The 21,819-nt window shown below is 40.5% G+C and overlaps 1 protein-coding gene across 2 annotated transcripts in view; it reads left to right on the top strand.

Moving 5' to 3' along the window:
- The first annotated feature begins 529 nt into the window (after window positions 1-529).
- Window positions 530-21,819, top strand: part of LOC138041096 (pyroglutamylated RF-amide peptide receptor-like) — a 71,721-nt gene continuing 50,431 nt past the window's right edge. The window contains exon 1 of one of the 2 annotated variants that reach the window (XM_068886866.1): window positions 530-606. The gene's annotated coding sequence lies outside the window, so the exon portion shown is untranslated. Of the gene's footprint in view, window positions 607-14,401; window positions 14,470-21,819 lie in introns of those variants that run through there. The other variant, XM_068886865.1, reaches the window with a different exon arrangement.

Genomic DNA, 21,819 nt, shown 5'->3' with positions numbered 1-21,819 from the left:
CCTGGAAATTTAGGATTCTTGGACTCATATCTCTTATATAGCACAGAAACTAAAACGCTTCTTCAGATATTCAGCCATCATCGTAACAGAGCAAGAAAAGGTTTCTCAGGTCTTTGAGAGAAGGCATCTTATCGACATCGATAATCGCACCGAGGAAGGGAAGTTTGCCGTCGCGATTTTACCCATTGACCCACAGGTGTGAGGCTCAATAGCTTGTACTCTATCTAATGCCAGACGATTTTCTCGTCAATGGGGAAGAGGGGGACTGGCCGGTTCAGGAGTCAATGAATTAGCAACATCTACCTCCACTTCGAAACTATGTCCCGTTAGATTTGTACTTTGGCGGGAACTCAACCCAGGTTTCCCCGGTTAACCACGTCGCTTGCGTTTACATTTTTCAGTATGCTGTACCAGGGGATATCTTTAATCAAAAAATATGTGATTAAGATATCACTTGGTGACTTCCTCCGATCCATTAACCTCGAAAACAAAATACCCGGATGCTGATTTTAGAACAGTTTTTCTTTTTGGTTTGTCAAAAACAAAACAAAATGTGTTGCTCGTTTTTGGTGGCCTCACCATACAGCAATCAAACCCAAACCACTGGTAAGTCATTTATTTTACTAACCTCATTATACCTGAATTAAAGAATAATCCAACAACGTTTCTTTTATTCAAAGGACTTTTATAAGGTTTACGAGTGCAAAATTTAAATAATTTGATTATTCTGTATTGCCGTAAGTAAAACCAAATATGTACGTCGTGTGCTGCTTCGTGATGTACGGCTAATGGCAGTGAGGTAAACAGTTCAGAAGAGCAGGTGGTCTAATTGTAAATTAATATATTTCATACTCGTACAAAAAATACTAGACAGTATTCAGCAAGAAAAATGTTTCTACCATTTAGTGCTGTAATGAAGAAGGAATGGGCTGTTTTGAAACTGTTTCAGGACAAAACAAACGAACCACGTATCAGAAGAATAACAACCAAGTATAGAGTGAATATTTTTTAATGACATAGACTGTATAGCGTTTACTAAGATAATCTGCAAAAAAGATGATATGACAGTTAAAAGTCAGTCACTCGGTCTAGTTGTCAATTAATATATTTGATACTCGTGCAAAAAGACAATATCAGAAAGTATTCAGGAGGAAGAATAAGGGATGGACTCTTTGGATACTGATCTAAGACAAAACAAACTGACCCCGTATCATACGAAAAACAACCAAGCAAAGCATGAATATTTTTCATAAGATAGACTAAAAAGCGTTTACAAAGATAATCTACAAGAAAGATGATATGACAGTTAAAAGATTGAACCACAAACGTGAAAGCGCCTCCTTTAATTAAATGTCAAAAGGAAGAGCATTATTTGCTAAAAAGACTCAAACAATCAGCCTAACATCTTTTCTTTTTTTTTTTTGCATTATTTAATGGAGAATATAAACGGGTCACAGTTAAGTGTTATTAACAGTGATGTTGAAAAAAGGTTAAGTAAAACAACGGCATGAAATATATCGTCAGTCTGAGGTCTTTGAGTGGAGACCTTTAGCTGGTTTACGCTGGCGATGTCATGTGATCTCGGTTGCAGTTTGAACGGCAGAAAAAGCTTTCAGCGGTAAGTGATTTACGTCAAGGTTTTTTGTGCTATTAAAAAATTAACAACCTCTCATTTAAAGGCAAGGAAAAAAGTTATACTCACCTGCAATGTGCTAGTTAGATTTTTTAACTCCAATCAGTGAATGAATTATTCATATTTTCGGCGCTATCGATTTGGCGATAAATATGGCAGCCCGGTGCCCAACCGACCGAGTCACCGGTTGTTACGCCACAAAATGTAACATCTAACGCAAGAAGCAACATTAACGCAAAATGTAACATTAACCCGAATTGTAACAACTTTTGATGCAAAATGTAACAATTTCTTCAACGTCAATTGTAACAACCTTTTTAACGCAAAATGTAACCGACTTCGTCAACGCGAAATGTAACAGCGCAAAATATAACAACTCTTCGGATCAAGTATTACCAGTAAAGTATAAGTTGCATCTCTATGCGCTGTGTGCGAAAGGCTATCCCTTGTCAAAAAAAAACCTTCAGCACAGCCTCGATAGTCTAAACAATATGAAGTATGTATTTTCCGGATTCCCAAAATAAAACCATCAATACCAGCAGAGGTAAAGTGGGAAAATCAGCCAAGGGTAATAATATTCCCGCGTTTTTGGAATTGGTACAGGCCAAGTAAAGCAGAGTGGGTTGTCAGATTAGGTGGTTAAGGCGTAAATGTGGTGTCTCCTTGACAGCTTTATTGCTGGTACCTGAACAATGGTTGTTTAAACGACTTCAGGGGCGTAGCGTGAGATTGTGAAGGAGTACGCTCCCCGTGAAAATTTGTTAATTTAGGGTCTCGGAAATGCCATCTGCGCCTATTTTCGAAAAATAAATGCAAAGGAATATGCAGTAGTTAGTTGTTTATTTCACCTATGTGTCGAGTTTCCTCTGCGGCAAGCTACAACACAAACAGAAGGTTTACAATACAAGCAGAGGGCAAGACGTCGCAAACTCTGTTATAATATCATCATCATATTTCTTTAAAAAGTAACCAGGAACCGGGGGACTGGTGATAAGACTGACACTGTGTGGGGGCCTCGAAGGGTAGAATTTTTTTTTTTTTTTTTTGCGTTCGTCCACTACTACGTTTCGTGCCGTCAAGGAATGGCTAAAAGGGTTTAACGTGTTGGTGCAACATCATCCAACATTGTTGAATCTAACATGTTGCACTCGTTTGGCCACCATGTTGCATCAAACATCGTCTTCAACATCATCCAACGTTTCTTTTGTTCTAAGGAGTGAACAACAGTGTGGCATCACATTTAACATTTTTGCATGCGCGCTTGTGCTGCGGCTATCGGTATCCATGGTGATGGTTTATTCGTTACATCTGTTTTGCGCATTTCCACGTCAGTTCAAGCTTCAGAACGGTGAACGAGCCAAGTCTTGAGCATGCAATCTCTCTTCGAACAGATAGCTCTTCTTGTGTTCACAGCTCTCAGGGGCATGACGCCAATGAATCTGCAGGATCTTTTGCAAGTCAAGGCCCCGGGAAGCTACTCCCTACGCAGTGACGTCCTGGGTCTTCACAAGGTTCCTCACACCTGCATGGTGCAAGACCTCTGGAGACCGCGCATTTGCTGTTCAGTTCCCTGATTCTGTAACAGCCGTCCTCTGGCTATCAGAGAAAGTGACTCTATTGATAATTTTAAAAGGAACTTGAAAACGCCAACATGGCGAGAGTTTGTTTTCTAAGGATGTTAAGTAGATTTTGGTTCCAGACCCTTGAGTCCAACATGTTGGATCCAACACGTTGGATTCGTCTGGCCACCTCGTTGTCGTTCAACACTTTTCAACAGCGTCCAATAATGTTGGATGATGTTGGATCCGTTTGGCAAGGCCTATATGGGTTAATGAAAAGACACTGGAAATACTCACACACAGAGACACCAGTTAATTCGAAATTTAAAAACCTTGGCCCGCTTTTATAGTGCTTAATACTTTAGGCCAGTAATCTGACATTGTGAGACAATATTTACTTTTATTTAAATATGTCTTTTTGTAAAGTGTGCGACAAAAGCTGGTCCGGCAATAAAGCCTTCCCGTTTTGAAAGGGACCTTGCATGGTACTAGCCATCTTCTAACAAACTGCAAATTCCTAGAAGCTTCCCACTAGTAAAATACTTCATCCACGAATCCAATGGCGTCCTATGTTTAATATAGCTGACAGATAACAATAACAGCTGCCCAGAACTGAACAAAGATGGTTCAGTAATATCAAGAGAGGACAATTTTAGAACTTCTTCCTTTTTCTAAGAAGATTGAGAATTTACCAATTCTTCATTGAATTGTATGTTTTTAGACATGATTTGGGCTTTGAAAAGATCGCTGTGATTTCTTTCAACAACGCGGAAGACATTGGGGTATATTATATATAGAAACCCCAAAACCGAAGAAAAAATCATCCAAAACCGTCAGAAAACCGATACAATGGTGACAAGTGGGGCATACAGAGCAAACTACATTAAGTAATGGTCCGGCTAAGAAGCAGGCAGCCCAGCGGCAAAAGTACTTAGAAGCTGCTGCTCCAATCGAGGCATCTGATTGGCTAATATCGGAAAATGTCGAAAAAAGATGAGAAAAAAATGAAAAAAAAGCCTTTTTTGGATTTCTTCTTCCCCATGCCCTTGATCTCTGTCTCTCGGCCAAATTTGGGCATTGTTCTATGCGCCATTCGCCAATCGGCAAATGGCGCATAGAATCTTGACGATATTTACAAACATAGTTTTTGAAGGCATAATGATTTGTTCTACGAAACAGAATCTAATTTTTTAGACGGCAAGTCGATTACATTTTTCATTGAAATTCAAATTTCGCGCTTTTAGCTGCTTACACCAATGAGAACAGCCGAACTTAATTTGATTAAAAATGTTGGCACATTTTAATTAACCGACGCTATTGCCGCGGGCTATTGTTTTTCTGCCTGCTTCTTAGCCGGACCATTACTTAACACTTATTTCATCAAAATATTTGGGAATGTCATGGACTTGTCTAAAGCCTTCATATCTTTTAGTATCTGCTTAAATCATAGGCTTTATAACTGCCGCTCTCTCAAGCGCGGACTTTGTGGGCTCATTTTCCGAAAAGCAGCTGGTAATGGAGCCAAGTTAAATTAGGAGAATTTGCACACAAGGCCTCACTACGGAATTACAATTTTGCAATCGCAAAAAGCTATCGCTCCGGAAACTTCAATCGAAAATCTCTAATTGAACATTTTCTGTTTGATACCTAAGACCTGACAGTTTGGAGATTCGACTACAATTTTTAATCTTGGTCTAAAACATGCCGGTACAATTTGTTCCTTGTTTTACATGGTATGGCAGAAGGAACTTGCTCTAAGGTTAAATGTGGTAATAAACAGATACTTACTTGAAACAGCAGTCGAATATTGAACCTCACACCCTTCCATACCGCGACGTTGCACCAAAGAGAAAATTTGTCGATGTCCCTAATTCATCTTGCTGGCCCTGGGAATTGTTGTCATCTGCACTGACTTCGTCACTACTTTCATCAAATTCTTGCTGGCCTTCATCAGGGTCACTAACTTCCTCACTCACTTCATGCGCTTCATGCTTGTTCAGGTCTTCATGGGGTCCTTCATCTTCATCCACTCCGAAGTTCAGGGCTATGACTAACTCGGGCGTCATTCGACACGCGTGGTCCTCTACCGTGATATTTAGTTTGTCACGCATTCCTCTCCATAACTTTGGTGTCTTGCGGCTATAGAGTGTTTTCATGTGATGTCTCTGGGAATCGAGTTCTATTATAACTCAAACGTTTTCTTTTGTTTCGGAGGAAAAACAAGGTTACTGATCACGTGAGTGAAAACACTCTATTCGAGATCAATTGCCGCTCAAATCTAAGAGAAACGAACCCAAATAGGACAAAATAGGAAAACCCAAAAAGCACATCGGATAACAAAACCGAGAAACTGCTAGAATTTTCTACGAAAACCGAAAACCAGATGCTAAAAAACGAAAAATACGCAAACCGCAATGAACACCAAAATCGAAAAACTGATCTAAAAAATAGCCAAAACCGCAAAACCGAAAATCCCAATGTCCCCCTCAACAACGCCCCAAGAAACCTTCTACGTACATTGTAAAGGCTTCTCGATTTTTGTTGGCTTTCATTGTAACATCGTTTGATTTTCACTTTTTCATTGGCTTAACAAACACATTATAACCTATCAAATTCTCCATTTTAGCCCGTAAAATGCACCGTTATTTCCCACTCATAGTGCTCTCCAGTCACTTCCACTATCGTACCACCTTGTCTACATTGTGACAGGATATGTATGTCCAGACTGTCTAGACATTACCTGACGCCTGCTACATATCAGCTCCTGCAGATTTTCAAGACTAGTACAGTGATTATTTTGTGATGAAACCTTTTATGTTAGGAAGTATTCTTCTGGTAATCCTCTTCAGTTGTATGAATCCTGCTTTTGCTATAACGACCCTGGACGAGGAGACTTACGGAATCTTTGTGCAGATGATCAAAGGGCGATTCAAACTTCCCGGTACGGAGCGAAGATACCGGAGCGAAGAGCAAAACAAAACTCCGCACGGGTGAGGTTTGACGTAACAAAGATAAGCTCTCCTTGGAAGGCGGTTTATTAGGCTTTGAAGGAAAGCCCATCGTAAAGAAATCGGCTATTAAAGAAGTTGTCAAAGGCCCTTGAAATCATCTAAAGGTTCTGGATCAAGAAAAATATATCACATACTAAAAGACTGTTATAGTATTATCTCAGAGGGGACTATTCACAAAGTGCTGTCTAAATCAACTCTTCACCAGAAACTCAATGCTCGCTTTGAAAATAGGGCACGGCTTCGTCCAATTCCTACACGAGATGTTCAGATACGACATGTACATCAAGTCGACTTAGTGGACATGAAAAAATTGCATACCAAGTATGAAAGAAAGGTGTTCAGGTATGTGCTATCTGTCATTGATGTTTTCAGTAGATATCACTGGCTAGTCCCAATGGAGCGAAAGCTAAGTTCCCAGGTAGCACGCGAGCTAATACGCATTTACAGGGAACATGGCGCTCAACGCATAATACAACACGACCAAGGGACGGAATTAGATGGCGCAGTGTGACGTCTTTGTAAAGCGCTCCAAATAAAAGTAATCAAAGGTCGCCCCTACCACCCTCAATCACAAGGGAAAATAGAGAGACCTCACAGGACATTCAAGAAAAAACTAAGGTTTGATTTTCTTACTGTGGGAAAGGCTGGCGTCAATTGGGTGATGGAGATGCCAAATAACGCCCAGGCGCTGAACCAAGACCCAAAGGATGAACTCTCGCTCTTGGAAATCACCCCTCGAAATATATTTTGGCCGAAAACTGAATCTTGTTCAAACAGGTAACTCCCGCACAGAAGAATGGGATGTGCCTTTAGATAAATACGAAGAGATGGTACGACCACGCCCTAGGGACTACAGAGTTCATTTCAAAATATAAAGGCTAAAGGAACCCAATCTTGTCTACTGGTGATAAATGCGCAAATCGAATGGTAGAGAGGGGAGCCAAAAAACATCTTCTCTCTGTTTATAATGTTGGTGAGGTTATGATATGTTTACACACGTTGATAGGGTACTTAGTGCATGCTTAGCATGTCCATCTTTTTTGGAAAGAGCCTATCATGAAATGGTATGCATAGTTTAAAAAGACGAACTCAGAACCTTGTTGGTTGTTACATTGCAGAAATAAACGTTTATCCGTGTCAAAGCCATTGTTTATCCAATAGGCTGATATGCCTTTATTTCCTTCTTTAAATATATAGACCATTTTGCGTTGTTGCTTTTCAAGTTAAAGAAGTTGTTACATTTCGCGTTAAAGAAGTCGGTTGCATTTTGCGTCAAACGTTGTTACATTTTGCGTTAGTTGTTACATTTTGTGGCGTAAAACCGATGCGCGGTGAAGTTTTATATGGTAAGTGCAAATGGGTCGTGGAGCTTGAGTCCACGACATCTCCAGTACTTAGACCAATATCTAGACCATGCTGCATACACCTCAGAAGCAGTGTAGAGCTTGACTTTCTTAGTAGGAGTACAGGTAATCTGCAAATATAGATATCGTTATTCTCTTATTTACATTATTATACCGTTTCTTTGACACGAGAATAACAACGAAATGAAAGCACAACTTTGTCGCGAACTTTTTATGATAAAAACTTGTTCAGAAATCCAAAATCTAAGTTAACAGCACACACCAGGCCTACTCCTGAGTATCTGGCTAGAAATCATTTCCTCTGGCCGCGCTTCAGCCATTCGATGAGGGCCAGTCTCGTGCTTCTTAAGTTGCCTCGCTCGTGCCCAAAAAGAATTCTGGGTAATTCTGCCATTCCATGACAAGGGAAGACTCCCAATTCTCATTTCATAGTTTTTTTCATAAGTGTCGGGCCACCAAGTCCTACCAGCAAAATAACGCATCGATTGAAGGTTTTAGCTTTCAAAACTTGCCCAGATTGTGTCAGTAGGTCCTGGAATTCGTCCACAGAAAGGCCAGAGAGACAACTTCACTCGTGAACCGCCATGTTTACAACAGAGCATTTTAGGCGTCCCAGTCTGCATGAAACCAACTCTCGCCTCTGTCTGAGACAAGACCAGACACGCACGCTTCTTACGTTGCGTTTATGCCTATAAAATCAACTGAAATGTCAATTGCTGGTACCAGCATGTTAATTTTTTTTGGTAGGCTAGGTATCGAAGAGCCAGAACATTTGCGCATGCGCTGACACCAGCGCTGGAGCGTCGCACCAAACGAGTCATCCCGGGATTTCGGGCCCGTGCGATCGCTTTTGGACGCAGTTGGCCCTTCGCTGCTTTCTGCTACCGACCTTGCCTCCCGGTACGGCATTCAGGGAGAGATATGTCGGCCCCTAAACCATATGTGACAAATCCCACGCCTACTCACAGCTCCAAACCGCCCTGGTCAATATAGCGTTAGAGTTAGATGACTTATATATTCAAGAAAAAAGTTATTTTATCTGTCATATGGTAAGCACAGGAGTCGCAGATTACAAAGTGTGCACATGCGCCCTTGTAAAGGTAACATACATACAGTCATAAACTTTTTCCGAATAACTACAGGACCTAATATCTTCGAGACATTACATTTACAGCTAAAATACATAGCATATACAGATACCTACTAAATACATAATATTTAAAGATATATTCATCAAAAAGAAGAGCCGCTGTACAAAATGCGCCCCTGGATTCAATTTTAAAACCAATAAACTCGTAGGTACGGATAAAATCAGGTAGCGCATTCCGCAACTTAGCTCATACGTAGGAAAAAAGAGAACTAAGACTATAACTGGTTGTTCCAGGTTTATTGAGGAACAGAAAGTAATTTACGCGAAGATCATGCATAAAAAGGGGAGAGAAAACGTATTTTTCATATAAGCAGAAAAGCCTTTTTTTCGAAACAAAAAACAAAAAAAACATACTTTTATCAAGTAATACCAGGAAATTTTGAATGCTTTTATTGCATAAAGATCGTGAGGAAAGATGAAAGATCCTCAAGGGACCTTTTGGTAACCCAGTTTGAGAAGGGCTCTAAAGACTGGATAAAAGCCATTTCCATAAAATGGGCCTGGAACCTAGGAGGGAGAAGAGAGAGTCCTGTATTACTTGCAGGTGCATGCTCGGAATGACGCCATTTTTCCCCCAAAACCGGGGGAAAAACCGCATTTGGAAAAAGATTTCTTACTTGGGCAAAGTTTATTCGGAGTGCTTTTCTTCTGGAAACATGGCGGATAATGTGAAAGGAAAATGTGAAGCCAAGTTTCAAAATTGCATAACGCGAGTTTTATTCAAGAAAGCACCAAAACCAAGGAGGCGTTCTGCATCACAAGGAAGTAAAACCATGTGGTGTTGTTTCACACTTTCTTGCTTTATGACACTTGCAAAGTGGTATTTTACATGGCTTTAGTTGATAGCTGTTAGAAATTCACCGAAAGATTTTTGTTTTGTTTTTTTATCTTTGTTATTTGAAAGAATTAGCAAACGAGCAGGAATAACTCAATATTAATGCTCTTTTCTTTGGCCATCTCAGTTTCATCAGAAACAATACACAAACAGCGGTGACAAACACGGGGGTAGCGTAGTGTCTCCGTTTAGGTACGCACAGGAAGGCGTAGTGAAACGAGCGCTAAAGGCTTACGCCCACCCAAAATATGACAGTTGAAGTTAATTAGGGAAAGGATGTTGTAAATTAACCATCTATTATACACGGGAATGACATGACGGATGCATTTAGGCTATAACAATAAAGAGAACAAATTTCAAATGCCCAACAAATGACTAATTTGCATAACGCGAGTTTTATTCAAGAAAGCACCAAAACAAGGAGGGGTTATGCATCACAAGGAAGTAAAACCATGTGGTGTTGTTTCGCACTTTCTTGCTTTATGACACTTGCAAAGTGGTATTTAACAGGGCTTTAGTTGATAGCCGTTAGAAATTCACCGAACGTTTTTGTTTTTGTTTTTGTATTATTGTGATTTGAAAGAATTAGCAAACGAGCAGGAATAACTCAATGTTAAGGCTCTTTTCTTTGGCCATCTCAGTTTCATCAGAAACAATACACAAACAGCGGTGACAAACACGGGGGTAGCGTAGTGTCTCCGTTTAAGTACGCACAGGAAGGCGTAGTGAAACGAGCGCTAAAGGCTTACGCCCACGCAAAATATGACAGTTGAAGTTAATTAGGGAAAGGATGTTGTAAATTAACCATCTATTATACACGGGGATGACACGACTGATGCATTTAGGCTATAACAATAAAGAGAACAAATTTCAAATGCCCAACAAATGACTAATTTGCATAACGCGAATTTTATTCAAGAAAGCACCAAACGAAGGAGGCGTTATGCATCATAAGGAAGTAAGAGCATGTGGTGTTGTTTCGCACTTCCAAAGTGGAATTTAACATGGCTTTAGTTGATAGCCGTTGGAAATTCACCGAAAGTTTTTTGTTTTTGTTTTTTTTTTTAATTTTTTCTTTTTTGAAACAGTTAGCAAACGAGAATATTAAAGAAACACCAAATCATCGTCTACTAAAACTTAAGACTTGATGATAATTTCCATTGGACTAAAATTCATCAAATAAGGAAGTCGTATAATTTTAAATTTTAGTCTGATTTTTTGAATTTATAAGATGCTTTTCAAGAGCAGTTTTATTTGCCAGGCTAAAAGGCGGTAACATGGCGATTTATCTAGCAATTCTTGGAAATTACTCTGCTCTACAACAAGCTACACGCCTCGAATAAAATTTGCTACAACTTAGAGTGGTCCTTTCTACAGTTGGCTCTCGGGCGTCAGCAATTCGATTTCAGTGCAAGCATAAGGTGAACGATACCTGCTCATTTCTGGAGAAATATCATTTAAACAAAAGAGAACTTGACGTGATGTCATCGTCTGATTTAACATTGTGGTCGGTAAGACAACCCTTCCCTGTAACAAGGTTTGAACTATTTATGATTCGGCTGTTCCTATACAAAAATAACATGTAATAATATACAACACAAAATACCACTCACTTTAAAATTAAATATGACTTTGTTGTAGCCACAAGCCACATATAATTTGTTTGAATGCCCACAAAACTCAGCCTACCGAAAAAAGTACGCATGCAAATGAAATATAAAGTATTTGCTGTATTATCCACTTTTGAGACAGTTTTGGGGATATTTTTTAGCAATTTTCGGACGATTTTTGAGGAGAATAATGTCGAAGCTTTAAGGAAGGCAGCAGCTTGTATCAAGTCTGGTAAGACTGAGTTGACGATAATTCTGGTGGCACCATTCCAAGCTTTTAAATCGCATTTTTATTAAAAAGTTAAAAGAAGGATAATTCTGTCTTTTACTGGAGAATTAGTCGACAACCAGATGTCACAATATCGAGACTTAAAGCTCATTTCCGGTTGAGGGTTCCGGAAATAGTATACTCTTTTACCATCGGAAAATTTTCGGGGAAAATTGCATCATTTCCGATCGTCATGAAACTTGGTCAGTAACAAGATGTGGCAATTAGCCAATCACTGGCCAGCTTTTATCGGAATCGGTTGAAATGACTTAAAATCCGGGTACCACCAGCTCGAGCTTCATCCGTCATGCACATACATTACCACCTTCTCCACGCACGTGGGATTGTACCAGTATAAGAGGCTCAGTTTTGGAATCATCTCCGCCGCAGAGATTTTCCAACATACCATCCAGATGCTGATGCCAATATTCCCGGAGTACGAAATGTTAGTGACGACATCGTGGCTTATGGCAGAAAACAGAACGAACACGTCGCCGCACTCGACCAAACGCTCCGCAGACTTCACGAGTCCGGCCTCACCGTCAATCTCACGAAATGCGAGTTCAACAAGCCAAGCATCTAGTTCTTCGGGTACATATTCTCTGAAGACGGTCTCGCCCCCGCCCCCGAGAAAGTTAAAGCGCCTTAAGACGCGGCTGAACCTCGAAATCCGACTGAGCTGCGTTCCTTTCTCGGCATGGCCCAGTACAGTGCCCGTTTCATCCGGAACTTTGCCACCATCACGAAACCCCTTCGCAAGCTCACACGCAGTGACGCAAACCTGGAAATAGGAGCAACCGCAGACTGAGGCGTTCAACAGCGTTAAGGCCGCGCTCTCTGCAGCCACAAAAATGCCATATTTCTCACCATACAAAGAAACCAAGAACCTTGTAGACGCAAGTCCCGTTGGCATCGCAGGAATCCTAGTTCAAGACGACCAGCCCATAGCGTATGGTAGTCGTGCGCTAAGTGACGTTGAGTCTCTATACTCACAAACGGAACGTGAAGCTCTTGCAGTCGTATGGGCCTGTGAACATTTCGATATCTATGTACGTGGTTCCTCATGCACGGTAGTTACTGATCATAAACTGCTGGTGCACATCTGGAGCAAGCCACGCCCTCCGTTGCTAATTGCTCGATGGTCGCTCAGGCTGCAGCCCTATGATCTCACAATTGTATTCCGGCCAGGCAAAGACAACCCTGCAGAATACATGTCCAGACACCCCGCAACCAAGGACGTCCGGTCAAGTCGAGAAGAGAAGATCGCAGAGGAATACGTGGAATTCATTTCACAGACCTCTGTACCTAATTCAATCACACTCGAGGAAGTACGAGCCGCCACTGCGAAAGACAAGGTAATTCAAACCGTTATCGAACTATGCAGCACCGGACTCTGGCATGAAGTCAACAAGTATGACGTTGACCAGGCCGCACTGCGTCAATTCCAGAACGTCAGAGATGAACTGACTGTGAACCGTCACGGGAACTTGCTGCTCAGGAACACGCGAATCGTAATGCCTACAAGCCAGAGCCGTACAGTTGGCCCACGAAGGTCATCAAGGCATACTGAGTAAGACTAAAGCGTTGATTAGGAGCAAAGTTTGGTTCCCAGGCCTCGACACTGCCGTTGATAACGCCGTAAGACGCTGCACACTATGTCAAGCTAACACTACCAGACAACACACAGAACCTCTCAACATGTCGAACCTTCCACGTGGTCCGTGGATCAACCTCAGCATAGACTTCTGTGGTCCTCTTCCGTCTGGTCAGTACTTGATGGTCATTACAGAGGAGTATTCTCGTTTTCCTATTGTAGAGGTTGTACGCTCTACTGCTGCTGAACATGTTATTCAAGTCGTGGACAAAGTATTCTGCACCTATGGATACCCTGACGTTGTCAAAACCGACAACGGACCGCCTTTCAACAGCCAAGTCTGGAAAGGTTTTCTTAAGACCTGCGGTATCAAACATCGCAAGATAACTTCCCTCTGGCCGAAGGCTAACGGGCAAGTTGAAAACTTCAACAAATCCTTAATGAAGGCAATCAAGTCGGCCAAGATCCAAGGGCAGAGCTGGATCTATGCTATGCATCAGTTTCTGCGAGCATACCGCTGCACTCCTCATACCACCACAGGGCTTACTCCATACCGTCTCCTGTTTGGTCACGACCTGCGAACGAAGATGCCAGATACTGAATCTTTCACTCAGCCTGACGACAGTAATGTGCGTAAGCGGGATGCCAAGGCAAAAGGCATCATGAAATGCTATGCAGACAAACGTCTACATGCTGAAGCAAACCCTATCGACGTAGGAGACACTGTTCTCGTGAAACAACCCCGGCTAAACAAACTTTCGACACCATTTAACCCAACTCCACTGGTAGTTACGGGAAAGAAACGGAACCATGGTCACCGCCCAACGAAGTGATAGGTGCAAGGTAACCAGAAATGTCTCCATGTTCCGCAGCATTCCGCAGACGCTGATCCAAGAGAACGACACTCGTGATGATAGCTGCGAGAACATTCTATCCCTCAAGAAAGAAACGTCCCCATCAACCGGAAGTGAAGAGGAAATCGGGCTACATCCGCCTCAGCTCAGTATCTCCAGACCTAAGCGAACTGTCCGCCAGCCGAGGAGATTGATTGAAGAGATCTGAACTGTTAGTCCGTGTTGTTGTGGATCATGTAGTGAATTTTTCAGAGAACCTGTATGCGGTTTTTCACGGGCAGTCATGTTTGGCAGCTTAAGATTTCGGAACATTGAAGACTTTGTTAGCTTAACGTTCAGTTTTATTTACGTGTTAGATTGTAGTGTCCAAGGAAAGGAGGGATGTAATATCGCATGCGTTGTGTGACTCATGTAACGGCCCCAGCATGCTTTGGAGTATTAGTAGTCGAACGAAAGACACGTGCGGTACTCGGTAGACAAGATTCAGTGTTGTATTTCTTGTTCACATTAAACACATTACAAACGCGAGTTGTATTCAAGAAAAGCACCAAAACCAAGGAGGCGTTCTGCATCACAAGGAATTAAAAGCAGGTGGTGTTGTTTTATACTTTCTTGTTTTAGAACACTTCCAAAGTGGAATTTAACAGGGCTTTAGTTGATAGCCGTTGGAAATTCACCGAATCATCGTCTATCCTTAAAATTTGTAATTTACAACTTTGGAAACCCAAATGCATAAGAACAATGATAATTTCCGTTAGACTAAAATTCATCAAACAAGGTGGTCATATATTTTTTAAAATTAAGTCTGAAATTTTTAATTTACTTTTCAAGAGCAGTATTAGCCACGAGAAAAGGCGGTAACACGGCGATTTCTCATAACAATTCCTGGAAATCATTCTGCTCTACAACAGGATGCACGCTTCAAATGAAAATTGCTACCTTATGCAAGCATAGGGTGAACGATACCAGCTTATCTCTGGAGAATTATCTTTTAACTAAAAACAAAAGTTGACGTGATCACATCGTCTGATTTAACATTATGGTTCGCAAGACAACCGTTCTCTATGGGAAGGTTTCAACTATTTTGGATTCGGCTGTTTCTATAAAATAACATCTGATAATATACAACACAAAATACCACATACTTAAAAATGAAATATGACTTTGTTGTAGCCTCAAGTTTGGGCTGCATATAATTTTTTTGAATGCGCACAAAAGTCAGCCTACGTACATACCGAAAAACAGTATTCATAGAAATGAAAAATAAAGTAATTACGGTATTATCAACTTTTAGGACAGTTTTGGGGACGTTTTTTTAGCAAGTTTCGGACAATTTTTGAGCAGAATCCTCTGAAGCTTTAAGGAAGGCAGCAGCTTCGATCAAGTCTTGTAAGACTGAGTTGACGATAATTCTGGTGGGATTAAAGGAACAGTGGCACCATTCCAAGCTTTTTAATTTACATTTTTATTACAAAGTTAAAAGAAGCCAGGATAATTCTGTCAACTACTGGAGAATTACTCAGCAACCAGATGTATTTAAGATAAAAAATTTAGAGCCGAAAAAAATTTGATGGTCTCGTCGCTGAAAAATATTTTAAGTCACCGCAATAGCTTGCTTTGAGAATCTCGCGGGAAAATTGCTTTCGGCTTTAGAAGAGTTAATGATTATTCTATTTGAACAATGCTTTGTCTGCGGTGATGTCTTTCCTTTTAAGTGGAAATGAATAAAAATTCAGAGGAGAAAAAAAATTAAGCGGCTCCTGCAATTGAACAGGTCTGAATGGTCAGAGGAAAAGTAAATGGGAATTTCATAGATGAGATCGAAATATGGCTGCTGAAGTTAATCGCCCACTTTTTAAGATTCAACCTCCAGATAAAGCTTTTTGCTTAGGACTGAATTTTAATACATCAAAATTGGTCTCTTAGGGAAATAATGTTGTAAATTAACCATCTGTTATACACGGGAAACTGATGCCTAAGGCTACGTAATCTAACACTGAAAACAGACCGACAACAAATAATGACTGCACAACGTTCACAACGCGCACAAGGTCGTATTCAAGAAAGCACCAAACTAAGGAGGTGCTTTCCATCACAAGGACTAAGCAAGAGCATGTAGTATTGTTTTGCACTTTCTTTGAAATTCACCTTAAGTTGTTTGTTTTTGTGTTTTCTTTAAGTTGAAGAAAGACCAAATCATCGCCTACGTATACTAAAACTTAAAACTGGTAATTTACAACTTTAGAAACCCAATTGCATAAGAACAATGATAATTTTCATTGGACTAAAATTAATCAAACAAGGGGGTCATATATCTTTTTAAATTTTAGTCTGGTTCATTGGAAATTGAGCCCTTTGGTCGTTTGTTCTATCGCACTTCGTAATACCCGTCGCACTTTGTAATAACAATATTCTCGCACTTTGTAATAACACCTGTCGCACTTTGTAATAAAATAGCTGTCGCACTTTTTAAATTAATTAATAACCCTTGTCGCACTTTGTAATAAAATAGCTGTCGCACTTGTAAAAACAAGTTGTCGCACTTTGTAATAAATTAGGCAGTCGCACCTTGTAATAACAAGTTGTCACATTTTATAATAAGCTTTCAAATCTCCTTTGAATGGCATGTTTGGTAGAAAATGTGTAGGACTTAAGGACGGTGCCTACTCATTAAAGATATTTTTGCCTCGGTGTGTGATTATGCAGGAAATGTAGATCTTAACAAGTGTTATTGAAATCCAAAAAGAAAATTGGGCGTAACCACACATTTTTCAAAGATAATTCATGAATAATATTTGTAAAAAGCTTTAGAATACAAAGCAATGTATGGCGTTCTTTCTCAAATTGAAGCTTAAGAGCCATTTTCCGAGAAAATCGAAAATCGCAAGACACTCGTAAAAAAATCGATTTTTTTTTTCTTTTGTTAAAACATCCCTTTTGACCTAATTCAAGAAAAAATAGTTTTGGGTTCAAGCGATTCATTGTACGGGAGAAATAACAAAGAGTTTAAAAAATCGATTTATTGCTAGCCTGTTCCAGGCTCTCAGATAGTCGAGAAAACGAAAAGAACTGCGTGTGAAAAGCGAGTGGGGGCTTGGGTCGAGGCGAGGCGGGAGAGCCTGTAAGCATCTCTTTAAATTCTTCATTCCGGTATACCAGCTCCTGGTATACCCTCTGATTGGTCAATTTTGACAGTTTACATCAACACTTTCGTAATCATTTTGATTCACGCGCGGAGCACGAAAGAAAGAGGTCAATTCTGTCGCTGAGTGTCTTAAAGTATTCCCAAACGTACAAGCCCTCAGATTCGAGCAAAAGTTGTGTCTGTTCAACTTTAATAAGTCGAAAAAACGATCCGTTTGCAATGCTTCCAACTGGTTTTGGTAAAAGCATAAATTTTCAGTTACTGCCGCGCGTTGCGAAAGCGCTTCAATGTTGTGATACGACATCTCTCCACACCGCTTTCAATATAGTATCACCGGATACGATATATAGTTCGCATTTGACACAAATATTATGTCCCCTGCACGCCACAATTGTTAGCATTCAACGGCGCTCTCTGAAAACTCTGACGAACGAGAAAAATACAATATTTTGTTATTCTTTCTTATGCAAATACTTGGCTGCGTATTCGAATTCACCAGCTAGCTAGGGTCAATTAAATTTCTGCCTTCATCGCCGTCGAAAAAATGAGAGCAAAAAGAAAAAACCACTTTGAAAGAGCGCAAAAATTTGCCGAAAACAGGCTTGTATTTCCGTTGTATGTCTTAAAACTTTAAAAGATCAAGCGATTTCAGGAAGCGAAGGTGATGGCTACGTGCGCGTGTCTGTATACTGCAAATGCAATTGAACCCATCCACATGAAATATCAATCTTTCACATTCATTATCGGTTGTCCTGTTGCATCAGAGCTGAAGTTTATTGATGAGACCATCTTATCATCTAGGCCAGAAACTTCAATGGTCGGGTTTCTGTTTTCCTTGAAAAAGTCATCACAGCGTCTGGAACTCGCAGCTTTCGAACTGGTCGTTTCTTTTGGTCGAATTTGCTAAATCTCCCGTCGGTGATTTCCTTGACCCTCGTTTCCCGGTTGCTTTGACAATGCCTTCGTTCGCGTAAAGTTATTTTCCTAAAAGTGCCTTAAATTCTGGCTAACGTAAATTAACGCATCACCTCTGAACAACAATAAAAGAATCGCGCTTGAACTCGCGTGGGACCACACAATGCCGCCCATTTTCAACACTTTGACATTGACATTTTGACATGCGAAAGGTTATTTGCAAAGTGGGCGGAATGAAGAATTTAAAGAGATGCTTACAGGCTCTCCCGCCTCGCCTCGACCCAAGCCCCCACTCGCTTTTCACACGCAGTTCTTTTCGTTTTCTCGACTATCTGAGAGCCTGGAACAGGCTAATTTATTGCTGGTTTTTCGCGCTTAAAAACAAGAGAATCGGACCTCAACTTCGAGAAAACGGTGAACGCATAAGAAACAATCCCTAACATCGAAACTTCAGGCGAATATTATTTCCTTCTTAATCTTTAAAGCCCTAAAAGAAAATTTGAAGAAATAAGTTTTTTACATTTACAATCGACAAGTTTAAAAAGGACATATTTGTGTCTCTTGAAATGTTAGAAAATGAAAGCGAACTTTGAACTGTTGAAAAAGCCCTCTGGTATATGCCGCTTCCTAGTAAAACCCATATAGGATAAAGCCTTGCCTATTGAAGTAAATTACGGGAAAGTTTTAACTCTGGAAATTAAATACAGCCCTGACGCTGGAGTAAGCAATTTGAGAATTTAATTTAATAAAATGTATGCAAATTAGACGGCCGCTGAAGGAATTCATACTAAACGCAAAGTTTAGAGCAAAAGGACTACTTACTGCTGCTTGTAATATGTTTTTACAGTGAAAATGTTATTTCTAGCTTTCAGCTGTGTGGGTGAGAGCCGTAAATAACTTTTTATATGACGACTGAAAAACGTTTGTTCAGCCACATTGCCGCAGCAAAATCAATGAGATCACAACTTCGAACTGAAATTGTCATCGCTTGATGAAACTCCGTTACCACAATGGTAAAATAGTTTTCTTCAGGGGGAAAAAGCAGAATTAAAATGCATTCGAAACCGTTGACTTCGATTTTGAATTTGTTTAGTTAAGATTTAAAGCCACCACAAGGTCTTATGACTTCTACTGACCCGCGAATCGGTTACATATGCCAAGGTCACGTTAGCAAACTGTCACGAAATACTCAATAGCTTCTGTTTTCGGTCTTTGTTTTGTTGGTAAAAAAATACCTACACTTTTCACAGAACAGACCTTCTTGCTTTATTTGATTTATATATTTGTATTGGTCCAGACACATGCATATGCTGACTGGTTGTAAAGACATTCATCACAGTTTCTGATGAGAGATTTTACAATTGCAAAGTTTGCATTTATGTCACTCTATAGAGACAAATGAAATTTAGCAAAAATGTCTCTATACATATTCAGAAGCGAAGGACTTTGCAGTTAGTTAACTGCGAAATGTTCGTCTACAGACATAAACGAATCAGTGACTTCGCAATTAATTAAATGCGAAATGTACATCTTCATATTTGACGAAATCAATGACTTCGCCATTAATTAACTGCGAAATGTTCGTCTGAATATATGAGGGAATCAGTGACTTCGCGATTAATTAGCTTCGAAATGTTCGTCTGAATATATGAGAGAATCAGTGATTTCGCGATTAATTAACTGCGAAATGTTCGTCTGAACATATTTTAATAGGGAATCAGTGACTTCGCGATTAATTAACTGCGAAATGTTCGTCTGAATATATGAGGGCAACAGTGACTAAAAGATTAATAAACTGCGAAATGTTCGTCTGAATATGCGAGGGCAACAGTGACTTAGAGATTAATAAACTGCGAAATGTACATCTTCACATATATAGCCTGTTCCAGGCTCTCAGATAGTCGAGAAAACGAAAAGAACTGCGTGTGAAAAGCGAGTGGGGGCTTGGGTCGAGGCGAGGCAGGAGAGCCTGTAAGCATCTCTTTAAATTCTTCATTCCGCCCACTTTGCAAATAACCTTTCGCATGTCAAAATGTCAATGTCAAAGTGTTGAAAAAGGGCGGCATTGTGTGGTCCCACGCGAGTTCAAGCGCGATTCTTTTATTGTTGTTCAAAGGTGATGCGTTAATTCTCGCTTGTGCGAGTACTTTAACCAGAATTTAAGGCACTTTTAGGAAAATAACTTTACAAGCGAACGAAGGCATTGTCAAAGCAAACGGGAAACGAGTGTCAAGGAAATCACCGACGGGAGATTTAGCAAATTCGACCAAAAGACACGACCAGTTCGAAAGCTGCGAGTTCCCGACGCTCTGTTGACTTTTCCAAGGAAAACAGAAACCCGACCATTGAAGTTTCTGGCCTAGATGATAAGATGGTCTCATCAATAAACTTCAGCTCTGATGCATCAGGACAACCGATAATGAATGTGAAAGATTGATATTTCATGTGGATGGCTTCAATTGCATTTGCAGTATACAGACACGTAGCCATCACTTTCGCTTCCTGAAAATCGCTTGATCTTTTAAAGCTTTAAGACATGCAACGGAAATACAAGCCTGTTTTCGGCAAATTTTTTTGGTTTTTTCTTTTTGCTCTCATTTTTTCGAAGGCGATGAAGGCAGAAATTTAATTGACCCTAGCTGGTGAATTCGAATACGCAGCCAAGTATTTGCATAAGAAAGAATAACAAAAAATATCGTTCGTCAGAGCGCCGTTGAATGCTAACAATTGTGGCGTGCAGGGGACATAATATTTGTGTCAAATGCGAACTATATATCGTATCCGGTGATACTATATTGAAAGCGGTGTGGAGAGATGTATCACAACATTGAAGCGCTTTCGCAACGCGCGGCAGTAACTGAAAATTTATGCTTTTACCAAAACCAGTTGGAAGCATTGCAAACGGATCGTTTTTTCGACTTATTAAAGTTGAACAGACACAACTTTTGCTCGAATCTGAGGGCTTGTACGTTTGGGAATACTTTAAGACACTCGGCGACAGAGTTGACCTCTTTCTTTCGTGCTCCGCGCGTGAATTAAAATGATGACGAAAGTGTTGATGTAAACTGTCAAAATTGACCAATCAGAGGGTATACCAGGAGCTGGTATACCGGAATGAGGAATTCAGGCTCTCCCGCCTCGCCTCGACCCAAGCCCCCACTCGCTTTTCACACGCAGTTCTTTTCGTTTTCTCGACTATCTGAGAGCCTGGAACAGGCTACACATATAAGGAAATCAATGAAATGTTCGTCTATATAAATTAGGAAATCAGCCCGGGGGGGGGGGGGGGGGGAATGCCATATATGGGTTATATAGGTATGTGCCGCTGTGAAGGGTATGGTTTTCAAGCAGTTTACTCTAGCATAGGATATATATAAATCAGAGCGTTTGGGTCTAGCATAGGGTATCATTTTTCACAAAACTGACCAGTCGCTTGAAGATTTTATCAAGACTAAGGAAACCAGAAATTCCCGCTCAAAAATATAAAAACGTCGAGTCGGCAAAGTTTAAGTTTACGCAACTCAGCTTCAACAGCGTCGATAAATGGCTATCATGAAATGCTTCTGGATATTATTAACTGTCAAGTATCGGTATTTAGACGGAAATCGGTGGGAGTTTACTCTAGTATAGGGTAGCAAAATTCAGCTGAACTAGTTCTGGTATAGGCTAAGGGTTCCAGGGTCCCAGCGGCACATCCCCACCCAGAAATTCCTAAACTACCCCCCCCCCCCCCCCGGGGGGGAATTAGGTACTTCGCGATTAATTAACTGCACAATATTCGCCTGAATATATGAGGGCATCAGTGACTTCGCGATTAATTAACTGCGAAATGTTCGTCTGAATACATGAGGGCATCAGTGACTTCGCGATTAATTAAATGC

Source organism: Montipora capricornis, chromosome 3 (assembly GCF_036669925.1).
Source record: "Montipora capricornis isolate CH-2021 chromosome 3, ASM3666992v2, whole genome shotgun sequence".
Lineage (NCBI taxonomy): Eukaryota > Metazoa > Cnidaria > Anthozoa > Scleractinia > Acroporidae > Montipora > Montipora capricornis.
The sequence above is the reverse complement of the archived record's forward strand: the minus strand, read 5'-3'. Positions and strand labels throughout refer to the sequence as shown.